Genomic DNA, 14,165 nt, shown 5'->3' with positions numbered 1-14,165 from the left:
TCCAAACCGCCCACACCGCTTTCAACCTTGTTGTGACTTGTTTGTCTGTCGTTGGAGGATTTCAGCTTCTTCCAGAACAATTGCACTTTAAAACCTTCAGCTCCAGAGGATGGGAGCCAGTTACACAGCAACAGAACAGAGTTTAACAACACAAAAATATGAGCGGAGCCTGGGAGACGGAAACTGGAAAATACTCCCCTCTCTCACCATGATGTAGCCTCTCTCTGTATGCATGTCAGGTGCATGCGTGCAATTGTTACTTTCATCACTGGTGTGTGTTGTCATGTGCAGCTGTTTGCTCTCCAGTTAGTGTACTGCGTTGTGAGTTAGTGGAGTTACGGCAGTGTGGAGCTTCTCTTCACTCGGAGCTTCTCTCTGATTTATTCTTAACATCTGTCTTTGGCAGGTGTGTGGAACCACAAGGTCCTCTCTCTGAGCCTGTGATGTAGCTATCATTTTGGGTACTTTGCGCGTGTGTGTGTGTGTGTGCGCTTCTGAGCAAAACAACAGAAAGAGGGCCTCCCTCCACCTCCTCCTTAGGATGAGTCATATTTGAGCCCTGTGTAATCCAAGCCTGTGTTTCATGTGTGCGAACAGACAGACCCTGAGCAGTGGTCTTGGTCCTGACTCCCTCTGGGGCAGTGAGTGGGTGAGACACGGCTATCAACAACAGGTCCAGGCAGCTTTGGTTTCAGCCTCACCACACAAGGAATCCACTCGATGTGACATAGGTACTGATACACACACACACCGAATGCAAACATACATAAAGCTATTATTCTTCTCTGTCCTTGGCTCCGCCTTAAATAATATCAGGTAACAAAGGGGGCTGATGTCAAGCTTTGTGGTTGGTTGAGCTACAAGGAAGTGTTAGGATCCAGAGGATGGGCCAGTGGATATAGTTTCACATGAAAAGATACTGTGACATAATGGTGGCGCTCTGTCTGCCACAGGTAACTAACTAATTGTGTGTGTATGTGGAATTGTGGGAGTGTACAATATTTATGGGAATGTGTATCTACCTGTGGGAGTGTGATCACAGTGCAGTAATGTCAAATGGGTGGGTTTGGCTGAAGTAGTTTGACTTGAGGGGGGAGGCAGGAAAAGTGTCCTGGAAAGAGTTGCAGAAAGGTGATACAGGTAGAGTACAAAACGGTAGAGTGGAGCTGTTTAACATTCTGACACTCATGACCTGTATTTGAGGGCAACAATAGAGTTGGACAATGTGGACAAAATTATGTTTTATGTGAGTCGAATAGCTGCAAGCCAAAACTCTACAGGATGTCACAAAAACTTTTAGCAAAATCAGAAAGTTCAGATGTACACTGTGTGGTAAAAAAAAATCAACAACCTAGATTTAACTGAACAAATAGTTCAGATCATTACAGTGGATAGAGATTAATATCTTTCATCTGCAACAAATTCTTTAACCCTAACTGATGTAGTGAGTATAAAGATTGGAATGTGCATCAGTGTGAGAAGAGAGGTAGATGACGTGATTACCCATCATGCCTAGTGCCTACAGTACAAGTCTGTAGGGGCAGTGTTTTGGTCTGGGGTTATTTCAGTTGATCATGTCTAGGTTCAGTAATGTTATGAGGCCAAAAATTGAAGGAAATTAATGTTAAATCTTAGAGTGTGGGACCTTTTTCTGGCCAGGCTGTGTAGATTACCGCATATGACCTCACTTCAATAAATGTGAAATTAATTCAGAGTTTAAGAATATATTGAAAATGCAAAAAAAAAAAAAAAAAAAAAAAAAAAAAAGTTTAAATGTAAGAAAAAAAAATGTCAGGCTACTTGTCCTGAAACTGTGTTTAAAATTCAATGAAATTGTAGCTTACAACACAGATATGAAAATATTTATAACACGTGCATTTCTGTCACTCAGTTGTTTTGACACTGTCTTTCGAAGCTCATCATCTGCATTTCTGCAGTAATGATGCTGGGAGATGCTAAAAGGCACATATGAAAGAGCAAGAGAAATGAAATGCTAAGGCGACGCTCATGCTGGCAACTTTAAAAAATTATATGTCTTGTTCTTGATGTTGGCAAAAGAGTTATTTTATGCATCTTACGTAGAACATGCTGCAGTACATTGAGTATATTGAAGATGTCAGCCAGCCCTAGGTAACACTGCTGTGTTCTGTAAGACAATAAAGCGTATGCTTTGAACTACAGTGTAGAGAAGAACTTTGTTACAATTTATGTTTAGACTAGATGTATAATTCTTCATGTTTTGCTGGATTCATCTGCCCTGATTTTGTCATTTTGCAGAGATTAAAAAATAGGCAGTAGCATGGAAAACACATGGACAGTGACATTTTCACTTTGAAAACATCAGTCACTGAATCTTTTGGGAGTTTTTTTTTTTTTTTTTTTTAGAGCTAGTCTGAATCAGATGTTACTATAACACAGTGAAAAGTAAAAACAGAAGGAACAAACCATGGGAAAGTAAGGTTATACATGCTGCAAGGCAAACTGTGGTGACCACCATGTTTTGCAGTTCTGGTCTTCATCTTACTAAATTGTCTGTTTTCCTGACTTAATTTTCGCAACAACTATTATAACAAGCACATAGATCAATGGAGTTCAAAGTCAGGCTGATTAATAGCGGTCTGCTCCTGGTACATGCCAAAATGGTTTATTGGTTTCATTTTTGACCCAAAACATTTGGAAACGTGTGAAAGTATTTTTCGGCTTTAGCAACATGCTTTCCAGATGAAATTGAGAAAGTTGTACCAATATGCTTTCTCTCCTTTGCCTCTGAGAAGAAATATGTTGTATTTGGGTTGACCTGATTATATTTAATGCATACAAAATGACCACAACACCCTAAAATAAAACTTATTGATATCACACCTTCCAAATAAGAAAAACATGTAAAAAAAAAAAAAAAAAAAAAAACAAATTTCTTTTTTACTCAATTCAGAAATGTAAGCAAATACTACTTTTATCATTGTTTTTAGGCTTTTGAACAAAGGGACCAAAGCATGAAGTCTCCTCAGAAAAAAAAAAAGAATGAAGTTAAACCTAAGTAATCATTTGTTTTAGACCACAGACAGGCCTGCTTCTTGTAAATTTTGGCCATTATCAATAAACTTTATTACAATGCCATTTGCTATTGGGCCTTATTCATGGCCTGGATCACTATTTGTTCTGTCATAACTCAATCAAATATTTAATATAAAAGATGGTCAGTAATGTTTTTTTTTTCCCTTTTTTGTTTTTATGTTGTAGTTTTTTAAATTCTTTTTCTAACATACTGCAATTTTTTTTTTTTTTTACTTTTTATGTGTTTAATGGTAATACAATTTGTGTCAGTTTTTTACAGCAATGCATTTTCTAAGACAGTGTGAAATAAATATGGATAGTTTATATCAGCCCCAAATGTCTTTACTGTGATCACAATTCACACAAATGGTAGCAAATCAGGACTTTCTCCACATTGCTTCATTTCAGTGTCGGTAAAACGTAGGATAACTTGTCACGTTCTTTTGTAAAATCACATTAACACATGAACAACATCTGGAACCTCGCTGTTATTCCTTTATTTCTCATTAAAAATAGTCCAGTCTTGCATGAACACTATTCTTGGTTGTGGTCGTGTATTAACCACTAAACTTTCAGCTTTATCTGTAAGTCAGTAGGCTCCAACCCCACTGACTCACAGAAACAACAGGTTAAACCATGTCAACAGGCCAAATGGTCAAGCCCTGATGTTGCATGTTGATACTCGCCAGGACAAAGTCTGACAAGAATATACAGAACAAGCAGCTTCCTGTAAACTGTTTTTGTTGTTAATGGAGTAGACAGTTTTATCACGTAATGGCTTAGAGTAGACGAGTAATACCCTCATAACCTATCAAGTTTTTTGATAGAAAAGTGACTAGATCATTTCAGATACGCTCTTGACACCGCCCCCCTCCCCTTAATTCTATCAGGAGTGTTAGTGGAATGGATGCCAGGATTTATTTGACTGGAATTATCTGATCAGTTCATCAGTAAAGGTTGGAAAAATTCACTGTCACAGCTAGTTTGAAGAGAGTAAACTGTGATATTTCATTTAACATCTATGGAAACAAAATGTCTCACTTCTGTGCTTCATCTGCATCGTGTGACTCATGTGTAATATGAGTTTCTGGTATTTAAGCTTATGTGTTTATAGATGTTTATGTATGTGAGTGTGTGTTGGGTGCGTAGGCATGCACATGCTTGTGGATGTGTGTTTTTTGTAACAGTACAAAGATGTCCCAAGGGTTTTTTCCCCCTTTTCTCATTACAAATGCTAATGTCACATTAATGAAATCGGCTTAGTTTAAGGTTTATAGCGTAGCCTACACTGAGAGATTTGGCCTTGACACTTCCCACATATTTCAAGTGGAATCACATTTTTTCCTCTGGGCATACTATTCTAAGTTAATCTAAAATGCACTGGTCCTAAGTGAAACTTTGAGGAAGAAGTTTAGAACATGGTTGCCAAGCTTCGTCACTGTTGTAAATTGTTGGGCCATAGGCTGTCAGCTGCCCGGCTTCCGCAGATGACTGTTAGCCTAGCTGCAACAGTAATGGCTTCAATGAGAGCCTGGCTAATGTAAACATTGTGTTAATGTGTTAGCAGCGGTTTGTAGAGTCACTAGCTGTTAATCATTGCTCAACTGAGAGCTTGTCAGGCACAACAACATGCCAGAGAGTTAATCATGGTTATAGATCTCTGGTTTTATGCACAGGACATTTTTTGACAGCTGTTTTTTTTTAATAATCAGTCTATTTCAGTATACATTCCACAATGTCATGTTAGCACCAGTCCTGACTCCAAGGTTTTTTTTTTTTAAATGAATTTTTCTCACCTTAAATAAAAAAAATACAGGAGTTATTACTGTACCGCTGAATCATATTTGTAAAACTTTAAAACCTTTATATTTTTCCTTGGGGTTATAAAAATGTGAAATATAAACCATCTGTGTCTTAAAACATTTCCCTTACCTCAGTGATGGGAAACACAAAACCTCTCTAATCTTCTACTTGTGTTTTATTTCTTCCTAATACTAAAACATTCACTGGTTCAGCAGACACTAAGAAGAGATTGTTCTATGTAATTAAAAGCCAATTTTATAAAATTGATTAGATTATGCTAATCAAGAGAGATAATATCTTAAAAGCAGTGTGAGAAAAGGAGATAGAGGGAGTGTGAGGAGAGGAAAGGAGTGACAGTCCAGCCGCCATTACAAGCTGCTGATTTCTGCAGAGTGCTTCATAAAATGTCAGAGCGCTTCTCCCTGAGCAAGACACTGAAAAATGGCAGCGCTGTGATGTGCTGGCACCTCACCTGCTACTCTGTGTGTGTGTGAGTGTGTGTGTGTGAGCGAGAGAGAGAGAGAGGGAGAGAGGGGGAATCAGTGTGTATGCATTTGTGCATGTGTGTGCATGTCTGTGTGTACAAGCCTGTATGTGTGTTTTTACATCTGTGTGTGTTTGTGTGTGTCCGTGCTGGCCTCCCTCCCATGTTGCAGTGAAGCAGAACAGAGTGGCTGACTGCCCGCTGCTTTGCCTCCCTTCTCAGTCAATACAACACTATTCTCTTCCAGCCAGTCATTTTCACATGTTTAACAATAAGTAAAGCGCCTATTTGAACAGTGGAATACAAGTGATTGACATATTGAGTTTAATTCTTGTGGATTTTTCTCTCATTGGAGCATATGTTGCCAGATTGTTGCCCCGAAACTACTCAGTTTCTTTTACGACATTCAACTGATTTCAGTATTTAAACACAAATGTACACACAACACTGGAGTATATGCAACTGTAAACACCTAGCATGTCTGTATGGTAAATGAATGCACAGAGGGGTCACAAATTAAAGGAGAAAGTCACATTAAATGTCTTTGTAAGGTGTTTGGCTTCCACTTGCTGCCAGAGAAGCTTCAATGCACTTCTACATTGATCCCACAATTCTCTGAACTCTACAGGAGGGATAGAAGACCATTCTTCCAAAACATAGCCGCTCATTTGGTGTTTTCATGATGTGGGTGGAGAGCGCTGTTTAACATGTCAGTCCAAATTCTCCCAGTGGTGCTCAGTGGAGTTCAGATCTGGTGACTTGGGCCATAGGCCATAGCATGAGTCACATTTCAGGTCGACTGATTAATTGGTGCTGATAGGACATTTTGTAAACTGTTGGTATCAGTGGAACTTAGCCCCAGCAGTGTTTGATGGCTGCTCAGTGTCCACCAGTCACACATGGTCACAAGAAGGCCATTACAGGACTATGCAACAACATCTAATATCTACTATTTGGTGTTCACAAAGTTAAAGTAAATTTGAGCCAATATCTATATATACTTGGGATAATTTCACATTTATAGTGTGATATTATTACCTCTGCCAAGTGTAACAGTGGCGGTTATGTTTTCATCGGGGTTTGTCTTTCTGTTTGTCTGTTAATGTCTGATAACTCAAAAAGTTATGGACGGATTTTGGTGACATTTTGAGGAAATGTTAATACCTGCACAAAGAACAAATGATGAAATTTTGGTGTTGATTGGGGGGGGGGGGGGGGGGGGTGTTTGTCCGTCTGTTGGCAAGATAACTCAAAAAGTTATGTATGGATTTGAATGAAATTTTCAGGAAATGTTGATACTGGCACAAGGAACAAATGATTACATTTATGTGGTGATGGGGGGGGCTTGACCTGCCTTGGCGGTGGTCTATGCTCTCTGAGTGCTTTTCTAGTTAATGCTGGCTTGAAGATAAAAATTGAAAAAGTATTCCTGCCTCTGATTTTCCAATGAGCACAGTTAGTATTAGTTAGTAATACATAACTTTACCTTTGATATCCAGTTATCAGTTTCTAAGAAATTCAAAAACATGGTTGATTTCAACCGTTTTCTATGCATAGTGGTATGGATGATGTCAATCAATTAATTGACCATAATCTGCTCCAAATTATCATCATTATATCTGTCTTTAAAAATCCAGTATCAGTCAGCCTTTAATTCCCATCATTTTCTTATCAAACCATTCAATGACCCTTCGGGCCTTGTGTATAGGGGCATTGTCATCCTGGAAGAGACCGGTCCCTTCAGGTTTTTCCTTTCATTTGTTACCATCTGTACACCTTCAGTTGCCATTTAGCGTTTGTCTATGCACACTGAACACAAAGCCTGCACACTTTAATGAAGTCATTAGAAGCAGGTGTTATTAATATTGATCTCAACAAAAGCATGAGAGAAAAGAAGGAGGTAGGACGCACAGTGAGAGAGGAGAGGCTGGGTGGGAGAAAGGTGTTAAGGTAGGGGGGGGTGGGGGGGTTGCAGAAGAGATAATAAACACAGCATCAAACCAGAGATGTGAGCAGCCTTTTCGTTTAGCAGGTTTAACAGCTAAATTAACTGTTAACAGGTTTGCTAGCTACTGGGAAACTGGAACACATTACCTGATCCTTTGGGTTGTTCATGTGCAGTTTGTATGTATTTACAAGCACTGGAACAAAAAAAGATATATGACTTAGGCTTAATTATGTATAATATGATATTTGAGGGTTTACTTTTGCCTCAGGGAGTATGAGATGTAGAACAGGGTTAAAATGTTCATGCGGAGTTATTTTCCTGTAATTTACTGCTGCTTAATACAGTCCATTTGAAATGTTATGCTTGGTATTTTGCTATTCAAGAATCTACTATTTTCCATTTTGCCGCATATTTTTACAGCCAATACCAGAGTGTGTGAAAGGTTTCAGTTTCAATGGTTTGTGTAGCTCATGTTGAATTTGAATATCAAAAATATGTAATGCTGGAGAAGCTGTAAATATATCCACATTTAATTAATATCAGTGTTCTTGACTCTTTACTTGCTTGCATGAATATGAAGAGTTTGGCTGAGGCATATGGCCACTGAAGCCTGTGGCTGAGGGAAGCAGCAGAAAATGAGGGTCTGCCGCTTTACTTGTGCCAGCTTCTCTTTTCTGTCGAACAACACATGAGGCTCTCCAGAAACAGTATCAAACCTGGCCGTTGTAACCGATGGTCATGAATAAGCTATTTCTGACATCGCACCACTTATCTGAATTCTGCCACATTTGCACAGTGATATCGCTTGTCTGCTGCAAGTAAAGTTTCAGTTGCACAGAGCTGGCTCTTAACTGGTTTCTTTCTATGAAAATGGACAAAAAGGCCTCCAGCGATTACTCGAACTGCTCGCTGGCTATTCCATTGTTCTGTCACTGTCAGTTTGTTTTGCTATTTGACATGCATGTCATTTGCATTATGCATATCTGGAGTACTGTGCTCATTTTCTCCCCCCATCTTACTCGCATTTTCCCGTCTGTCTCTCTCACCCCCTCTGTTTCTCCCGTTCATTCCTTGATATTCTCTGATAACTGTTGATGCTATTTCCTGTTATTCTTATGTATTTTTGTATTTCCTGTCTTTATTTAAATATGTGCAGCTTGTCTGTACACGGTGTTATCCTGATAGATGAAAACTACAGATTAAGCATTGTACCCTACAGTCAGCCTGCTTTGACATCGGAAATCAAAAGAAAACACTAAATGCATATATTATTGTGTATGTAATTAGAGCTGTACAACTTATTGAATCATACTGTAAACGTGTACTATTATATAACTGAAAAACACGGTTGTTTAAAGTGTGTATGGTTATTGTTTTTGATTCAGTGACACTGAGCAGAGAGGTAATGTGTAAAAAAGTCACTTTTTTAAAATGCGGATCATGATGTTCTCTACAACACTCACACCATTTTCAAAATATCCTAGCTTAGTATGCACTAATTTAACCTGACAGAATTTAAATGACTTAAAGACAAACAGTGGGATATATTGCAATGGATCTGTTTGTTATTCTCTAATCTGTACATTTTTTTTTTTTAATGCAAAGTGAGTTATTAAAGTGAGTGTTATAGTAAGTGTAGTTTTTTTGTGTATGAAAAAATACTGGCAGTGTCAAAGGAAGTCATGATTAAAAATGCATTTTGAATTGATTATGAGCAAATCTGGATCCAAATTGAAAATGTACTGTTGAGCCCTGAAAAAATGTGGTTTCTGTTTTTTTGTGAGGCAAGTTGTACACCCGGTATTCCAATCACAATGTTTTAGCCCTCAGGGTAAATTTTCTGCAAATCATCAGTTTAGCTTTTTGCATAGAGTTATGTAGGGTGAAACCCTATTTTGAAAATTGCACTAGAGAAAATGTAGAAGAATGTAAGAGTGTGTACTGTAAATTATCGTTAATCATAACAGACACTGGCTCATCATTCACCTTGCCGCCTTAATGGTGGGTATGTGTTTATGTGTGTGTGGGCTTGTTGGTATGTGTGTTCATTTGCATGACTGTATGCATTATTCTCCAAAGTATCAGCATGGTGTTATTCTGTGCTTCCAAACTGCTCCAAAGTCATTATGGACTCTTGTAGACACATGCAGCCACTGGCGAGCAGATCTGGTTCAGTCTGCAGAAAAACTGTAATGAGCAGTGAGACTGGCAGACGAGTGTTAGTGGCTAGCAGAGGGAGAAGGGCAGATTCATCAGGGATGATTGCCTGATGCACACTTCTGGTTTTTTGATGTGAAGACCCTGCTAGGTTACCATGGGGAGAATAATTAGCTTTGGCTGGATGCAGATGCGAATGAGCACAAGAGATGGGAATTTTCTTATTGAGCTTACTTTATGATACTAAGAATGGTGCATATGGGTGTGCTTGTGTGCACATAGAGAAACACACACAGAAAGTCTTTCTCCAACACAGGCGCACACTAACAGATCATTCTCTTCTATTTATGGCCAGGAAATGGAAGTAGTGCTATGTCTGGTTGAGCTGAGTAACACTATTCTGTCACACATAGGTTTGACATCAAACACAAGTGACAAGCCTATCCTATTCCTCTCCACCGAGTCATCACCATGTCCCAAAATCACATTATTGTCACAGGGTACCCAGCAGAGACGGATGGTGAGTAGGGGTGTTGATTCCAGCCTTTGGCATCTACACTGTGCTTGAAAAGGCAAATAAAGCCATTTGGAAAGAGTCAATTTCTTGTCATTTCAAAATATACAGAATGCGTGTGGCATGATATTTGGTTTTATATTTTATCTAAAGCCTCTTACAGCGACATGGATATGCGTGTGTGTTGTTACGACAGGGCCCAGTGAATACCGTAGCTGGAAACTTTTCAATGCTAACGCCACACTCTGCTATTTGCGGCACACAGGACCATATCATTACCTTTTTGCCCTGGCAGGCAGTAAGCAGCTCTAGCGTGGTAAGCTCCAGTGTTACATGGAGGCAGGCAAGCAGGCAGGCAGTGGTGTGGCTGTAATAAGACCTGTGGCCAGCACCACTGCCAAGGCTAGCTGAGGCGGGGTGAGAGATGGTGCCCATCCCCTACATGCCCTGCTCTGCCATCTGTCACTGGGCAGGAGCAGCACCCAGGGAGGGGTCTGAGTCACTCTAGTTGTTGTCACCTAGACAGGCCACACTGGGGCATGCTGTCTCTTTGTACTCCTTTCAGGTCTTAGCTCAATCCATCTTCAGTTTACGAAGTGTTTGTATACTTTAACCGTTTTCATGAAAAACAGGCGCTTTACATTTTCTGTTATGACTTGTATGAGATATTACAGCTAATGCTTTAGCGTGACACCACTTTACTGTTTCTTTAAATGACTTTGTTTCTTGTTTGACACAGGACAAAGGTTGTCACTGATTTTGCCAAGAAGCCTTGTTATGTCATTTCCTTGCTGATGGTGTGCGTGCGGGGACTGGAGGGATGAAGGGAGGAGGAAAGGGGTCAAGCAAGCCTTGTGCGTGCACTCTACTATTTAGATCTTGCTCAGTTAGTGATCGTTGCTAGCAAGCATGCAAAGTACAAACATGCACATCCATATGCACATGTCGTGTCTGGTAAAGCACACTCCCACATGAACATACATAAACACAAAGGGAGAAGGAGCAGTTCAAACAGACGGTTTGAGCAACATATATGCATGGTCACGGATAAAGATGATCTCACTTTCACAACCATAACAGCAACACAAACAAAGCATGTGTGTGAGTGTGTTCAGCACCACAGTCGTCTGGTAATGAGCAAGTCATTACAATTGACACTGTATCATCTAGTAAGAATTAGAGGCAGAAAACCCCCTGAATACAAGATATCACTTTTCAGAAAGAGCCTCATTATTCACTGGAAATGCTAATATCAAATCAAATAGAAATCTATCAGTGTGTTGATTTTGAAAAATGCAAAATGAAACAAAGTTTCACAAATCGCTATGAGTCTAAAATTCTAATTAAATAAGAAATGCTAATGTTGGATTAGCCTAATCCTCTGTTTTACCAGAAACATTCAACGTGACACACTTGCTATATTGACATTTCTCTTGTTAGGTGCTCAATGCAGGAGTGAGCTAAATAGAGGTCTGTTTTAAGACACCGTTGTAAAACTCAATAAAGATCCAGAGGAGAGACTGAACATGCAGAAGCAATGATGATACAGTCTTTGTCGGCTGTGGTAAGGAGAAAAAAGAAAGAGAGCTAGGAGCCACCTTGTGTCTTTGAATGGGGTCAGGGCATCGCAGGGAATAATGCATTTCCCCTCTCTTGCGCCAGGCGCTCCTTCCATTACGGCTGGAGAAGAGACATTGTGTCCACACTCTGATTACCACTGATCCATGCTGATGACTCTGTTGGCGGATTATCTCAGTTAGTATCAGCCATCTGTTACTGTGTGTACGCGTGTGTGTTTTTTGTGTGTGGGCGTGTGTGTATGTGTGGAGGAAGAGGGGCAGGAGTGGGACACACAGGGGGTTGAATAGTTTGAGGCTGTGACACGCACACTAACACACACACACGCACATTTCTATAGGCACATGTAATGGCAATCTCTTGTAAAACTGCTGCATGTGTAACCAAGCACCGTTACATACACGCAACAGAGGCATACAGTACACCACCACAAAAACAAAAAGCATGATGTAAGGCCACATACCAGGCAGCACAAGCCATTACAGCCCTGCCAAATGCACGCACTGCATCTCTCTTTTATACAATTCTGCCCTCCTTTTAGATGATACTGACATGTGAGGGCTCCTATATGAAGGCCACATGCAATCATAAAACTGCAGAGCTGTTTATAGCTACACTATCTCCTGAAGGGCCGTTGCATCCAGTCACTATTAGCTGTATGCGTTGACAGCTGGGTGCTGTGTTGTATTTGTGGACGTGACTGCGAATCCAGCACTGGAACACATCTTATAAATCATAGTTCAGCCATTAGCATAAATTCTCCCTCTCCTTGCATCTGCGAGACCTGCTGTTTCTGGTTGCTCTGCTCCATGTTGATTGGTTGGTGTTGTTGAAGTCAAATTGATTTAGCCGTTCACGGAGATTATAACGCTTGCCTTATACTGCCACTGTGGTGCGCCATTAATTACCTATAAAATCAAGCTAATTCTGATGCTAAATCCATTTTAATTTCTCATAATTAAGTCAGGATTGGATCCTTAAATACCTTGGCGCTCCATTATTGTTACAATCATTGTTGTGGCTGTGCATTTGGTGGTACATTCCCGAGCTCAATCTTATTATTGTTATTAGATTTAATTGCAGTAAGTGATCAGTTTGTAGTTGTCGGAGGAAGATGGACTTGCCTTGCAGTCATTTTTTTTCCTCCCGCTGTCCTTTCTCTCTCTTTCTCTCATCCCAGAAAGAGGCCCTTTGAGAGATTGTGAGAGATGAGAGGAGATGAGGGGGAGGGTAGCTCTGCTTTACACCTCTGCAAAGGAGGGATTGCTTTTTTGTTGTTTGTTAGGGGGAAATCAATTCTGTTCACATCATCACGTTTTGACAAGGCGAGGCATTAAGTGCAGATATTGAGAAACGACAGGAATGGTTTACAGCCTGTCCTTCATCCGCTCCACTCTTTTCCTTTCTTCCATCTTTTTCACAACAAAATCAGAGTGTATTATCTCGCTCATCCTTTTTCCGTCAACTCTATCTCTTTTTTCCTCTCTTTTGCCTTGTTTCTCCCCTCGTTCTCTGTTTTTTCCTTCCCCCTGAAAAGGTAGGGAATGATCCGCTTCACTTACCAGCTGACACCACATAAGCTTGCTCATCCTCTGAGACACGAGCCTTTTGTTTTCATGTGCATTATGATAATTATGAAGGGCCACAGCTCCTCTCCATTTTCATCACATTTCTAATGATACTTACATGTTTTTGTCAGGAGCAACTATCGCTCTTTTTTTAAAATCTTCTGAAAGAATACATTTTTTTTCCCAGTTTTTTTTTTTTTTTTTCAACCTAACCTGACATTTAAAGGGTGACAGCTGAAGTGAGGGAGTGTGACAGCCATTCATGCAACAAAATGTGGCAGGAAGGTAACAGATTTTGGTAGGGATTACAATGAAGCGATCCACCGTCACTCAGCCAGAAATTAATTCTTGTAACTAACATGTAATGTTCATTTTTTGCTGTCCTGGTTGATAATTTGGCTCTTTAACCCACATCCTGTCACCTTGCATGAGAGGCCCTTTGAAAGACCTTTGACCTTGCTCATAATTACACAACCGCCTTTTTTCACTGCAGCAATGGCGGTTATGGCTGTCCAAGTCCGATGGCACACCAGCCTCCTCCCCGTGGACTGCAGCAGGTTTTCTTGTCATCCGCGCCTCTCCCTCTCCCCCTCTCTCTCTCCCACTCTCCCTCTCTCTTGTCAGTGTTGCTCCTGGCGAAAGGCTGATACTTGATATTCAGAGGATAGCAGCTTTTGTCTCAGAGATTTAATCAGTGGCTCTGCTCCCACTGCAGAGGAGAGAGGGAGGAGGGTGGCAGGAGAGAGGGAAGGAAAGAGAGATGGAGGCAGAGACTGTTTATGTGTAATGACACAATAACAAAGCCTGCCTGTAAAACACAATCTGCAAACTGTGCTTTTGAAGGGGATTTTCAGTCCTGGATTAGTGTCAGCAGAGGGATATGGAAAAGGAGAAGAGAGAAAAAGAGTCAGGTTGATGTGATAGACAGCGGAGGTGATTTTGTGTGTGTGCGTGTGTGTGTGTGTGTGTGTGTGTGTGCTCGTGTTAGGGGTTTTAATGTTTAAGAGTACACAAGTCTGTGTTTGTGTGTGTGAATTCATGTGTTGTAAAAGTGTTTAT

At 40.3% G+C, this 14,165-nt stretch overlaps 1 protein-coding gene across 12 annotated transcripts in view; it reads left to right on the top strand.

The window, feature by feature from the left end:
* baz2ba (bromodomain adjacent to zinc finger domain, 2Ba) overlaps positions 1-14,165 on the top strand; it is a 71,554-nt gene that overhangs the window by 20,802 nt on the left and 36,587 nt on the right. The window contains exon 3 of one of the 12 annotated variants that reach the window (XM_030125157.1): positions 598-731. The exons of the other annotated variants lie outside the window; for them this stretch is intronic. The gene's annotated coding sequence lies outside the window, so the exon portion shown is untranslated. The remainder of the gene's footprint in view (positions 1-597; positions 732-14,165) is intronic. 12 annotated transcript variants of the gene reach the window in all.

The sequence above is a fragment of the Sphaeramia orbicularis genome, chromosome 3 (assembly GCF_902148855.1).
Source record: "Sphaeramia orbicularis chromosome 3, fSphaOr1.1, whole genome shotgun sequence".
NCBI classification, from domain to species: domain Eukaryota; kingdom Metazoa; phylum Chordata; class Actinopteri; order Kurtiformes; family Apogonidae; genus Sphaeramia; species Sphaeramia orbicularis.
Note: the sequence above shows the minus strand (reverse complement) of the source record. Positions and strands in the feature narration are given on the sequence as shown.